The following is a 13,583-nucleotide window of genomic DNA, read 5'->3' as shown; positions in this document are numbered from 1 at the left end:
ATGCCTGGAGACCAGGTTCGATTCCCGGTGCCTGCCTATGCAAAAAAAAAAAAAAATTACATGACAAACAAATTCGTGAAGTCTTCCACACTTTTACTTTTATCCCTTCCAGCTTACAAATTAAGCTCTGTTCATATACATGAGTCTCTCTCCTCTGCTAGACTGAACTTTGAGGAATCTTGATGCAGTGACCCACTGACTGGTGGAATCCCCATGTTCTGGAGCAGGATGACAAGCTAGTACCTCGGCAGGTGACATTACGCGGTCCTCACTCTAAACTTTCTTCAGGCCGGCTGCCAAAGGCCCCTTGCCCCCAGTTCTCTGAGAAGAAGCATAGCCTTAGTGGGTAGGACTGTGACTGTTGGGAGTTAAAGATCTGGGCTGGAATCCCTTGTCCCCTGCTTGTGTGATATTGGTCAAGTAATTTTCATTTTTTTTGAGCCTCAGTGTTCTTGGCTGCCAATGGGAATAATGACACTTCATCTCAGGGCTGGGATAAGGAATAATGGAGATAGTGTATACAACGTGTTTAGCATAGTGGCTGGCATAACAGATGTCAGCTAGCCGCTTCCTCTCACCTTCATCATCAATACCTTCATCATCATCACACCCTCATTCTTCCCAGGGACTGGGACTCTCAAGCCCATCTTCTTTTAGGGTCCCCAACACTATCCTGTTTCCTCAGGGATAACGAAAGCTCCTCTACCTTTCACCTCCCCCTGCTGTATAGGGGGGCATGATCTGCGTTTGCCCAGGGGTGAGGGGCTTCTCCTGCAGGTCCACGTGGAAATGCAGAGTGAGCCTTGACCTCCCAGTCGGGACGTGGAGACCAAGCCCAGCTCTGCCTCAGGTAGCCGGACAATGTCAGGATAGTCACTTCACCTCAAGTTCGGAGGGAAGGAGGGATGGGGAAGTGACCCTAAACTCCATAATGAAAAATTCCATTTGGTGCACACACTCAGCCACCCGCCCCCCTCCCCCTACACCAATCACTTTGCACTGGTTCTGGACTCACACACGCACACAAGCTCACACAAGCACACTACACACCCACTCACATTCTCACCACACACACTCCTTCAACCCAAAGTAGTCTTGCTCTCACCAGTTTTGCATGCCCAGCTTTCTGTGTTTGCTGAAGCAAAGGGTTCTTCCTCTTCCAGACCTCCAAAACTGCTGCTTTAGCCCAACCCTGTCAGATTATAGGTCAGAACATTGAGCTGGGTGGGGACTCCGCCTACCCGAGGCCACACGGTCGGTTTCCTGCGGAGCTGAGACCAGCGGACAGGTGCCCTGGTTCCAGGCTGTCCCCAGGGAAGGTCTGAGCTCGTGGAGGAGCAAGAGATAAACACTACAGGCTCCCAGAGAAAGCTGCATGCAGGTCAGGGTTAGGGGAGGGGCAGGAGGAGCGTGGCTGGAGCTAAGGGGAGGGGAGTGCTCTGAGCAAGGGATGGAGGCCTGGGCGATCAGGGAGGGCACCCTGTAGGAGGAGGGCCCTGAGGATGTGGTGGAAAGGAAGGGAGGACGTGGAGGGGGCACAGGGGTGGGTCGTTCCAGCAACAAGGAAGGATCCTGTAAAAATGGCCAAGTGAGTTGAGTACTTACTGAAGTCTGTATCCCAGCATGTGGATTGAGTCAACTGGTTTAGATCATCGTGGTTCTCCTATGCTGCAGTTTCTGGAGTTGTCTCTATTTTGCTGATTAGGAAATTGAGGGTAATCTGCTAAAAACACAGTCTTAAATAGTCAGGCCCCCCTGATCCAGCAGCAAACAAGAGAAACAAGTCTCTATGCTTTGATGAGAAGGTGAGTTCATTGAAGATGCATCAACAAGGAACTAGAGAGAAAAAAATCTTTCCAAGATCAGTTCGGGGTGAGAAGGGTGATCTGGGCTGTTATGACCTCAAACAGACAAAGAAATGGCGGGGATCCAGAAGAAACCAGAAGGGAAATAATAGAAGAGAAAAGCTGTTTGGTTAGCATGTCCTGTTATCTTACAGGCCCTTATTTTTTTGACCATTTGGGCTTTTGATCTTGTCTTTCAAAGGGAGAAAGGTGCTGATATCAGTTCAGTTGATGTTTCGTTCCTGCAAGCAGAGAAAGGGAGTTTTATTACTGTAACAGTAAATGTTTGAAATTAAATTAACAGCAAGCTGTTTAACAATAGCCTTTAGCCTTAAAATAACTCAAGGCTGCTTGAGTGAAATGATCATACTAAACATTTTTCAAACGACTGAAGACTCTAGTAAGCATTTTTTAGCTACTAGATTATATGGAGTATTTTCTATCTATCCATCTATCAAAGCGTAAAGCTTGGTGAGTGGCAGAGCTGGGGATTGAACCCAGGAGGTTCAGGCCCTGTGACCTGTAGTCTAACCACTGTGTGCAAAAAGAGAATTGTGGAAGCTGGAACTGCAGAGCCAGTTAAGATCAGGCAATGAAGAGCCTTGCTAGTCAGGCCGCAAGGCTTGATTTCTTCTTTTCCCTGCAGAAGTATACGATGGTTTTTAAGCCGGGAGATGCCACATGCAAAGTGGCAGATGAGTCAGCCAGGCAGGTGCAGGGTGCCCTGAAGCCAGGAACTCAAGGCTGCCCGTTCCAGTACCCCCCTCCCTCCTTCCCTCTGCCATCCCATAATCCTAGCCTTATCACTTCAAGAGCAAACATGAGTCACCTCCCTCCCAGCTGGCCCCTGTGTCTCTCCCCAGCCCTGGCTCATCCTGCTTTGATTAATTCACTCCCTTGTGCACACACTGGCAGTAACAGTCGATTGTCATGCAATCCTTAGACCCCCCCTGAACAGAATCACCCCGGGAGCTTATTTTGAACGCTGATTGTTGGGTCTCACCCCAGAGTTACTGAATGGATTCTCTGTGGGCAAGCCCCAGAAGTCTGCATTTTAAATAAGCTTCTCAGGTGATTCTGTGGCTTGCTAGAGTTTGAGAACCACTGGGCCAAAGGGTCAAAGGCATTGGAGAGAGACAAAGATAAAGCAGCCGCAGGCAGCTCGCTTTCCAGCAGGGGAGGGCCGTGTTGGCACAGCCAAACCTAAAGTGTGAAGTAAGCCTCCTGGTCCCAGACCTAGTTTGCTGGTGATCTTGAGCTCAGGCAGTCTGAGCCTTAATTGGCCCAGATGCCAAATTGTCAAGAACTGTGAGGGCCTGAGACCCTGTTTCCAAGGTCAGACATTGGCCTGCCACAGTTTTATGGATGCTGGCAGAAGACACAAGACTCCTTATAGAAAAGAAATTCAAGATATTTCATTAAATGGAAAGCAAAGACTACAGAGCAATGTATATAGTTTGCTACCATTTGAACTGTGGCCAGGAAGGAACATATGCATGTATATGTTTGCAGATGCATGAGATGCCTCTAGAAGGACAGACAAGAACGCGGTCGCTGGGAATGCTTCCTGGGAAGGCAGCTGGAGACTGGATTCAGAGGATGCAAACAGACTAACTTTTCCTCTATATTCTTTGTACTTTTTTAATTTGGGCCTGTATGCCTCATCTAAAAACATATATATACATATAATAACTTGTAAAAAAATTTTTAATTGAGCATTCAGATCTGCCAAGAAGTTTGACTGCGCAGGGGCTCCAAGTGAGACCCTGTGCTGGGAGAGAATACAGAGGTTAGCCAAGGAGAGCAGGTCCAGCCCCGGGGAGCTCCCGCAGGGAGGGAGAGGGGGTGTGGGGGGAGAGAAAGAGCTGTACAAATTTCTACCAGACAGAGGTCCAGTCGCAGAGTGTCGCAGTCAGGATGGACAGATGTCCACGTGGTGAGGCACTGGGTGACCAGCACGGCCGTTGAAAGGAGCCACACCGCCTCGGAAGAGTCCCTCCTGGGCTGGGCCTAGTAATTTAATAGCCCATCTCCTTCCTCCCTTGTAAATTGGGGACGAAAAGCTTAGGGTAAGGGCACAGGCCTTGAAGCTGGGATCACCTGGGCTTCGTTCACGGATCCAGCACTGATTTTAAAGGGGTGTCATTCAAGGCCAGAGATGCCGACTCTCGGAGCCACTGCTTCCCCTCCATGAAATGGGTAAATCACTCCAACCCCACGTGGAGCCGGCTGGGCCGCAGGCCCTCGGGAGTTGACCGCTGTACGATCGATCAGATGGGTCTGAACGTGACATGAACGCGGGACGCCCCCACTGGGCATGGATGCTCCTGACAGCTTCTGCAGGGGGTCACTAGTTGCCTCCCAGCCTGCTGAGAGGAGGGGAAGTGGAGGGGGCACACCTAAGAGCTGGGAGCTGAAGGGAGAGGCTGGGGCAGGGAGAGGGCATTTCCGGCTCAGGGAAAGCTGCAGGGAAAGGCCTGGGAGTGTGCGGGGAGGCGGGGAGTTGAGGAGCAGGGGGCAGTTCCTGGGGACTGGGGCGTGGAGTTGAAGGAAAGAGTCAGAGGCGTGAGGCTGGGGAGGCCGTGGAGGGGAGGGGAGTGGGGCGGGGAGGGGTGGGGTGATGGTGCTGAGCCCGAAAGGCCAGGCCCGCACTGGACCGAAGCGAGGACACCAAGAGGGGACAATTGGAGGGGTGGGACTGGCCATGACCAAGGCGGAGAGGAATGGATGCTGAGCAGGGACCCGAACCTCCACCCCGTGGGCCATGCTCCCCTCTCAGGAGATGAGCCCAGACTGCCTCTGCTCAGATCCCACCTGTGGGGCCTTGGATAAGCCTCAGCCTCTGTGGGAGGCTGAAAAGCGGCTCCCCAAAGATGTCCACACCCTAACGGCCCGGATCTCATGTGGCAGAAGGGATTCCGCAGCTGTGAGTGAGGTAAGGATTGGGGTGGGGAGGGAGCGGTGGCAGACACAGAGGTTGGCATGCTGTGCCTTCGCGAGGAAGGGCCATGAGGACAGGCAGCCTCTGAAAGGGGGATAGGCAGGAGACAGAGCCTCGCTGGAGCCTCGGGGGAAAGGCAGCTCTGCTCACTCTTGATTTTAGCCCGGAGGGCCCATGGCAGAATGTGGAGCCCCAGAACTTTAATCTCTGGTGTTTTAAGCCACTAGGTCCCTGGTGATTTATTGCAGTAGGTGCAGGAGACTGCTGGGCCCCAGCCGCAACCACCACCAGCGCCCCAGGCCTATCTCCCTCCCTGCAAGGCCCGCTAGAGCTTCATCTGAGACCTGGCCACAGGCCCCCTCCCGCCTGCATGGGAGATGGCAGCTCCTATCTCCTCCACCGAGGGTGAGCCACGGAGGGCACCCGGCCACGTGGTGTGCTGAGGATCCCCCTCGCTCCTTCCAGATCCATCCTCTGCCCTCGTCGGCCCTGCTCTGGGCAGGAAGGCTGTTGTCTGCACCCAGCCTCCCTGCCCTCTGACCACCTGCTGGGATCAGCCATGGGAGCAGGAGGTGGGAGGGCGGGAAGAGAGAGAGGCCGGGTATCTGCCATCCCTCCCCCACCCTCTGCCATCAGGCCGGGCAGCTGCACGTGGACGCTGCCTCTGTCTGTCTTCGATGACAACCTGCTCAAGGGTGGAAGGATGCCATGGGCGGTCTCCTCCATCTCCAGCCACGTGGGCAGGAAGGAAGGACTTGGCCACAGGGAGAGAGCAGGCACGGGTGGGAGCAGAGAGGAAAGCAGCGAGAATGCCACCCGCTTCCCTGGGCCCCGCTCCTCACACAGACCCACACAGAGAGGCCCGGGGCGACATCTCTCCTCCCAGGGAGCTGGCCGGGCTGGAGCTGGCACAGCGCCACACCTTTTCTCCTTCCCACAGGGCTCCCTCCTGGCCTGGTATCCCAGCACCTGGCTCCGCCAGGCCCTGCCGGCCCAGCCTCCTCACTCCTTCCCCGCCGCAGAGTCTGCACTAGCCGGTGACTCATCCCCCATCTCTCCCACTCTGCCCCTTCCCGGACCCCATCACACCCAGCCACTCTCAGCTCCACCTCTGCTCTGCTCCCAGCACAGCCTGAGCGGAGCGATGCCCCCTCCTACACTCTGCACCCCTGAGTCCAGGGCAGCCCACCCCAACCCCCAGGGGGAATAGCTGGGCTCTGACACACCTTCGGGGCCTCCAGGGAGACCCAGAGGCGGCGGGCCCAGCTGCCCTCACACTATCTCTTTCTGACCATTCTGTCTACTCCCTTCAACAAACTTCCAAGGGAGATAGCCACTGCCCATTTTACAGATGAGGAAACTGAGGCACAGAGAGGTTAAGTGACTTGCCTAAGCCCACACAGGCAGGAGATAGTGGAGCTGACTCCCAAGTCCCCTCCCTTCAGCTGCAGCACACCTCGAATTTACCCTAAGCCAAACTCAGGCAACCCGGGGCAAGTCATGTAAGAAAGGGCCAGGGATTCAGAGCCCAGTGCCTGGGTCAAGTCCAGGCTGCCTTTGATCAGCTGGCTGGCCTTGGGCAAGTCCCTCGGCCTCTCTGAAATAGTTTCCCAGTCTCTACAACTATAATCCCTGCGCTGCCCACTTCCCAGGGCTGTTCAGAGGCTCAAAGTAGTTTGAGCAGAGGGGGTTGCTGCTTAGCTCAGAAGGCCTGGCATTCAAGCTAAGGAGAGAAGAGGATGGTGTCCACTTTGGGGCGGGCAGGCTGCCGGCCACAGCCCCACCTCTGCAAGCTCCCCAGGCCGCCCCAGCTCTGTGCTTCGCTGGGCCCGGGCAGAGCTCCCTCCTACCACAGAGGTGCCCGGGGCCCGCCAATGTGGTGGCATCGCGCCCCCTGGGGGCTGCGCAGGGGCTCGCCAGCCAGCTACCAGCAGATTCCTTCCTCCCACCCGCACAACTTAACAGCACCCCTGACTCTGCCCAGCCCTGAATGGGCAAGGCTGGGAGACATGGAAGGGTCAGAGGGAGCCTGTGTGAGCCAGGGCAGGCCCCACACTCAGGCGGCTCCTGCCCTCCACATGACAGCAGAGGGGCACTGAGCTGGAGTGGTACAAGAGAAAGTCCCAGGACAGCTAGAAATCCAAAGATGTGGATTCCTGCTATACGGCCCTGGGCGTGTGTCTGTCCCTCCCTGGGCGTGTGTCTGTCCCTCCCTGGGCAACAAAGGGGTGGAGGCGGCAATCTCTCTAAGGAAAGAAACCCACTAGCTATAAAAGTGCCGTTTATCAAGTTCCTTGTGTGCAAAATGGCCACAAGAGGTCGCTGTCCCCACAGCTGTGAAGGGAGCCGGGCTGATAGAAAACAGCCCACGCCTTCCCCCGTTGAACCACCTGCCCTCCCCAGGCTCCTCCCTCAGCTCAGCCTCCTGCTGCAAATTCCAGTCCTCCTAAAAGCACAATGTAACCCAGATGCTCCAAAAATGCTCAGAATGTGACGGTCTCCTGAATTTGAAGTTCTGTTTTGGAGAAGCATTAGTAGACTCTTGGAAGATCAAGCCATGGACAGCTGGGCAAAAAAAAACCTTAAAGACAGTCCTAAATCCTCTACAAGGGACTGGGACAGGTGCATAAAGGAAATCTCACCAGCCTTGGACTCCCATGGACACGGATTCAAATCCAGACTCTACCCTCCTCCCACCACCACCCCTAGTTGTTTGCCCCTGGACCACTTACTAAACCTCTCTGAACTGCAATTTCTTCCCAAGGACACATCTGATGGAAGAAGACACACTGGGAGAGGGTCTGTGTTTGGTTTGGGACAGCCTCCACCAAATTCTCTCCCTCTCCCATCAGTTCCCCTACGCCGACTAGAAATGTGCCTTTAAGTAGCCTCCAAGATCACTCTAGAAATTTAACAATAGAAGGTTCCACAGCCTTATCTCAGGCACAACCAAGGAAAAGGATGAGGGGCTGGGGTGGGGGGAACTGTTTGGGCCTAAGAGAAAACTAGAACAGCTCTCCCTGTGGCTGAGGGGAGCCAGGACATCTGAAAGAAATTGAGAACCCCCAGGGGGGAGGAGAAAGTTTGAGGAACACAGATTTTCTGAGATCAACAGTTTAGGAATCATAAATCTGTAGAGCCAGAGGGTCCTTTCTCCTCCTTATCCCTGGATCAGTCATGCTTGAGCAGATGAGCTGGACAAGCACAGACTTAGTCTGTCCACAGAGGAGAAGTGACTTGTGCAGAAGTTCATCCAGCTATTCCCTGCTTACCTGAACTGCTGCTCTCTGAGAATTGATGGGGGTCTTTCCTGCTCAAGGAAGGGAACAGATGGTCCAGGTGCTACAGAAAGTACCTGCTTTGGAGCCAGGCCAGCCTCGGTCTCAAATACAAGCCCTGTCACTTATTAGCCACATGACCATGGAATGTGCTCAGGGCCCCGAGATAGCAAGTCCTTTCTCAAACTGTGGTTGGAAAAATTAATGAAGTTGCATATCCAACGTCCCAGGACCATGCCGGGAGTCTAGAAGAAGCATTACTAATAGGAGTCACTAAACTGATTCTTCATTATTAACGACGTGGTTCTAGCAGCTCACGTTGCAAAGGGAGAAGGTTCCCAGCTCAGGAGCACATGTGCAGGATTGTGAAGCCATCAGGGGAAAAAGGTGTGATAAACTCACACAGGCATTTGCTGGGACAATGACAGGGCCCTTCCCTGAACAGCTGCTGGGAAAGGGTGCCTTGGTGGGGGCATCAGAAATCACCAGCATCTCCCACCATGGGGCTCAGAAAACACACCTCCTGGTCTGATCAGTCAAGGAATTGCCAGGTGCTGTAACCCCCTCTTGGAAACTCACAAAGCACTTTAGGAAAGCAAAGGCTCCAAACAGTCCTGCAAATAAAGAAAGCCGTTTAGCTTGTTTATTGTCAGACTGGATCACAAGAGTTTAGTTTTGTTTGGGTTACTTTATATTTATTAACATACACTGTTAATGATGTCAGGGAACAAACATTTGGAAAATCCAGAGGCCCTAAGAATTCAGGAAGGGGCTCCAGCTCTGAACTGACACAGAAAGGATGCTTTGAGTGTCCCTCATGCTTTTTGTACCTCAAACATAGCCACTTGGTATGGATTTTGGGTTTTCTCTGTTTCTTTTCTATTTACCTGAAGCATGCATTAGGGCTGACAGAAGTTTCCTTGGAAAGTCCCCATATGTTTTAGTCATGCCCAGGGGACCAGAGGGAAGGGATTTGATTTTGTCCATGTTTGGGCCTGAGAGAAGGAAGAAATGCATGGTCCTAAGCTAAGGGGAGCTGGCAACAGCAGTAAAGGCTGTGAACCCCCAGGGGCAGGGAAAATTTTCTGGGAGCTCGTAAGTCATAGATCTCCATGGCTTAGACAGTTAGTGGAGACCACCTGCCCAACCCCCTCCATCCCTTCATCACCACTGCATGTGCTCCACACACTGAGGGCTTCAGTAAGGAGACAGAGGCCCAGAGACAAGAAATAACTGGGACATGCTCTCATGGTTCATTTGTGGCTACTTGCTTTCTGAAGATTTTCTGCTCATGGAAGGTATGCATCGCTGCACTCAGCAGGGGCTCCCTGATCCTGTAAGGTGTTGTGGGGCACTGACAAGGGTGGGTTTGGATGTCAGACCGGTCCACAGCCTCCATCAGCTGAGTTACACCCTCTCTCTGAACCTCGGTCTCCCATCTGTGAAGTTTTGCTGCATGTGAAAAATAAAATAGACAACGTACACAAATGCCCGCTGCTGTCCCGGCACAGAAGCCCAGCTGCAGTCAGGATGAGGCTGGGGCGAAGGCAGACAGAAGCAATGACAATGACGACTGTGGTTGAGGTCAGTGGAGCACGCTCCTGGGGGGGAGTGGGGAACTCAATTCAGGCACAGAGCACTCAGCTGGGAAAGGGGGGCCTCGCCAGTGATGCGGTGTGAGGGGCACACACGGGAAGCTGTTGAAGCAGTGACACGGCCCAGCCCTGGTGGTCACTCAGAGAAAGAGGGTGCTGGGAGCTTGACAGGCGACACTTCCCAGCTGCACGGCAGCTTCTGCAGCCCAGACTGGGGACCACTCTCCAAACTGTCTCCTCACCGAGTCATCCTCCACCAGGGACCAGTACAGCCCAGTCTCGCAGAGCAGCTCATCGACGCCATCATCCGTGATTTGCTCCCCTCTCCCCATTGTCCTCCCACCACACTGCCTGCATCACTCACCAGCTCCTCCTCGCCCTGTGCACTGAAGCCCCAGGAAATATTTTCTAGCTCTGTGGTTATGCCACCTTCAGTCTCACCTCCAGGCCTTTACAGACGCAGTACGCCCACCCCCTTGCCCAGAACCGCCCCCCGGCCAGCCCCACCCGGCACACGCACCACAGCCCCACCCACCCATCCTTCGGGTCTCAGCACAGCACCTCCTCTGGGAAATGTCCCCTCACTCCCAAGACCGGGTTACACACTCCTGCCGTGTACCTCAAAAGTCCCTGGACTTGCCCATAATGGTGGCTGTTACTTGTCGGTCTCTCCTGTGAGACTCTATGGGGGCAGAGCCTGCGTCCATCTGGGTCACGGTTGCCCCCCACAAGGACTAGCAATGCCTGCACCAGGCAGGCCCTCCAGCGTTCTGGGCGAACGAAGGAGTCCGCAGATTGATGAGGTGGTCAGGACCACCCCGTGGGGCTCCCAGGGGTTGGGGAGCTTAGAGGAAACAGCATCCTCCCCAGCCCCACCCTACCTTTGGATCTTAAACTTGACTCTTTCTTAGGAGTTTGGTGTTTGTTTGTTTTACTGACAAGTCTTCACACACATACAGTCCCTTCATGGTGTACAATCATTGGCTCACGATATCATCACATAGTTTTGTGTATTCATCACCATGATCCTTTTTTAGAACATTTGCATCAAGGAGTTCGGTGTTTTCTTGATTCATGTCCCTGAGTTTTTCCTTCACCTGGACACAAATTCCTTCTGACAACCCCAAAGTGCCTTAGTCATGCCGGGGTTGGGGGGGGGGGGGGGCAGGGGGAGGAGATGAAAGGGGTCATGTTTGATGGGTTTGGCCAGAGTTAAGGTGAGAATGGGATGTCCCTGTGGCTGAGGAGGTTGGGGGCAGCAAAGAGGGATGGCAAGCCTCCTGGGTGGGAAGAAAGCCTGGGTGGGAGACCAAAGCCACCAAGATTCACGAGTGCCAGACCAGAGGGGTCCTCAGGAGCCATCTGGTCCAAGGTCCTCCTTCTTTCTTAGGTTCTTGCTTGTTCACTCCTTTAACAAGCTCAGGCACAGTCCTCCTGGGGGGGAAACTGAGGCCAGAGGTCACAAAGGTAGCTCTTAGTTGCTTGCCCGGTAGTCTCCAAGCCACCTCTGACCTTAGAAAGTGCTAAAAATTGTTGGAGGCCAGGTAGGCGGTGCTAGAAAGGTGAGATTTGGATTCAGACCAACCTTCTCTGAGCCTCAGTTTCCTCATCTGTGAATGGGAGCCTCAATAGCTGTGTCACATGATGGTTATGAGAAGTAAACGAGATGACACACGGAACGTTCCTGCCCTACGCCTATCGTCGGAAGCCACCCCAATCACCAAGATGGGGCCCGGAGCCCCTCTCTGCTTTCACGACCCCCGTGCCCTCCCATCGTTGGGCACCCACCCCACTCTTTAGCCATGCCCACTTTGCTTGCCTGACACTGGCCCTGGGCTGGGAGCTCCACAAGGGCAGAGATCTCACCTGTCTTGGTCATAATCGTATTTATTTCCAACCCCTGATACGAAATAGGCACCCAATAAATACGTGTGGAATAAATGACTTGTGAAGAAATAAAAGAAATGGGGACTCCAATTAGATTTCCATAAAGAGGCAGCTCTGAGGACCCCTGCCTTGCCTTTCCTCACTGACTTTTAGCCTCGAACCTTAATATTTCCTCTGGGTTTTATTTTTTATTGGTTCACTTCCTTGAACGTTTCTGTTGATTTCCCTGACGTTCCCTGAGACAGTCCCAGTGGTTCTCAGTCATAAAAAGAGGAACAAAGTAGGGAGCAGATCTTGTTCCTGTTTGGGCCTGAGACAGGGAGAGCTTCAGGGCCCCAGCCAAGTGGGCCAGCGGCAACCTCGACAGTTGGGAGAGTGTCCCAGGGGGAGGGAAACTCCAGGAGATCAAAGCGCTGGAGATTTATGAGTGCGGGTATGATAGAATGCTGGAGCCAAAAGGACCGTGAGAAGCCATCCGGCCATCACCCCTGTTCCTTCCCTCGTCACTGGCTCACCCACTCGAGCCCTTGGCAAGCACAAGCGCGGGGCCTTTCCAGCGGGAAAAACTGAGATCCCAGGAAAGAAGCCACATATGTGAAGCCACCTGTCTGATTCTCAGCTCTTCGTACGGACACTTTCTCATGTAGGGCATTTCTGACAAACTTCTGCTCGTGGGATTTGCTTGTCTCTGTGTTCAGTGGGGGTCAATCATTGAGACCAGAGAGAGCAGGAATAAGAGCCTGAGCTTTGGAGCCAGGCTACACTGGATTCGAATCTTTGCTTGGACACTTTTAAGCTGTATGACCTAACATGAGTTACTTAACCTCTCTGAGCTAGAGTTTCCTCTTCTGTAAAATGAGCATAATAATTCCAGCTTCATTAGGTCAGATTTCCTAGGTTCAAATCATGGCTCCACCATTTAAAAGCCATATGATCTTTTTGGCAAGGCATTTAATCTCCCTAAACCAAATTTCCTTGTGCATAAAAGGGCGATACAGACTGCATCTATGATTGATATGAGGATGAAAGCAGGTAATTCATATAAAGTACTTGGCATAGTACCTGGTACACAGTAAGCACTTAGGAAATGTTAGCCTTTTTCCTTCCCTCTTATGGACATTTTTTTCTTTATTTGGGGTTACCCAACTCCTCTGGAGAATTCTCCACCTGGTGTCGGTGCCTCCCCAGGCAAGGCCATCACAGCCTCCCTTGCAGCTGGAACAGAGACACATGCCTAGGCTCCCCAACCAGCCGCATCTGGGTAAGCCCACACGCTGGCAGTGAATGTCCTGAAGAAGAGGGATCCCCATGGAGTGCCTTCTGGCACGAGTGGCCACAGAGACATCCAACTTCCAGGAGTAAGTCTGAGTGGTGGCATCAAGTGGAAAGAGCTGCCAAGTGTGTGCCTACAGACAATGGCAGAAGTGGGCCTTCTTAAGGCCTGCACAGCCGTCACGCCTCATTCCTGAGTCCCTGCTGATGCTGCCATTTACCTGATACCCCTTAGCCAATCACACTTTGGAGGGTGGGTGCTGGTCTTCGCAGGTGAAAACCCTGATTGATACAGAATCCGGTAATGAGGCAGTTGCAGGCAAGAGACTCATAAGGGATCTCTGCATGGGTGTCTAACAGACAACGTCAGCTCAGCGGAACCAAAATTGACTCCTCATCTCCCCTCCCAACCACCTGCACTAGCAACCTTCCCCATTTCGGTGAGTGGCAACATGTCTCATCCAATTGCTAGGACAAAAGACTTGAGGACATCCTTTGACTTCTCTCTTCTTTTATGCCAACACATAATGCAGTCCTTTAGGAAATCCCATTGGTTCTACCTTCGTGTATATCCCAAACCGACCATTCTATCTCCCTCCACTCTGAGTGTCATCGTCTCTCACCTGCCCTCCAAATTGGTCTCTCTGTTTCTACTTTGGCCCCTCGGCTTCTTAACAACTCCGCAGTCAAAGCCACCCTATAAGATGGAACTTCAATTGTGTCACTCCCCTGCTCCAAGCCCTGCATATTATTCATGACTGTTCTA

General features: G+C 53.1%; 1 long non-coding RNA gene across 1 annotated transcript; it reads right to left on the bottom strand.

Annotated features, from left to right (window-relative positions):
* LOC143685867 (uncharacterized) lies at positions 1-1,814 on the bottom strand. Its single transcript, XR_013176782.1, has 3 exons — positions 1,606-1,814; positions 1,106-1,192; positions 1-321 (listed from the first exon to the last, which is right to left on the bottom strand). It is a non-coding gene; the product is annotated as an uncharacterized LOC143685867 (long non-coding RNA).
* Positions 1,815-13,583: the final 11,769 nt, after the last annotated feature.

The sequence above is a fragment of the Tamandua tetradactyla genome, chromosome 6 (genome assembly GCF_023851605.1).
Source record: "Tamandua tetradactyla isolate mTamTet1 chromosome 6, mTamTet1.pri, whole genome shotgun sequence".
NCBI lineage: Eukaryota > Metazoa > Chordata > Mammalia > Pilosa > Myrmecophagidae > Tamandua > Tamandua tetradactyla.
The sequence above is the reverse complement of the archived record's forward strand: the minus strand, read 5'-3'. Positions and strand labels throughout refer to the sequence as shown.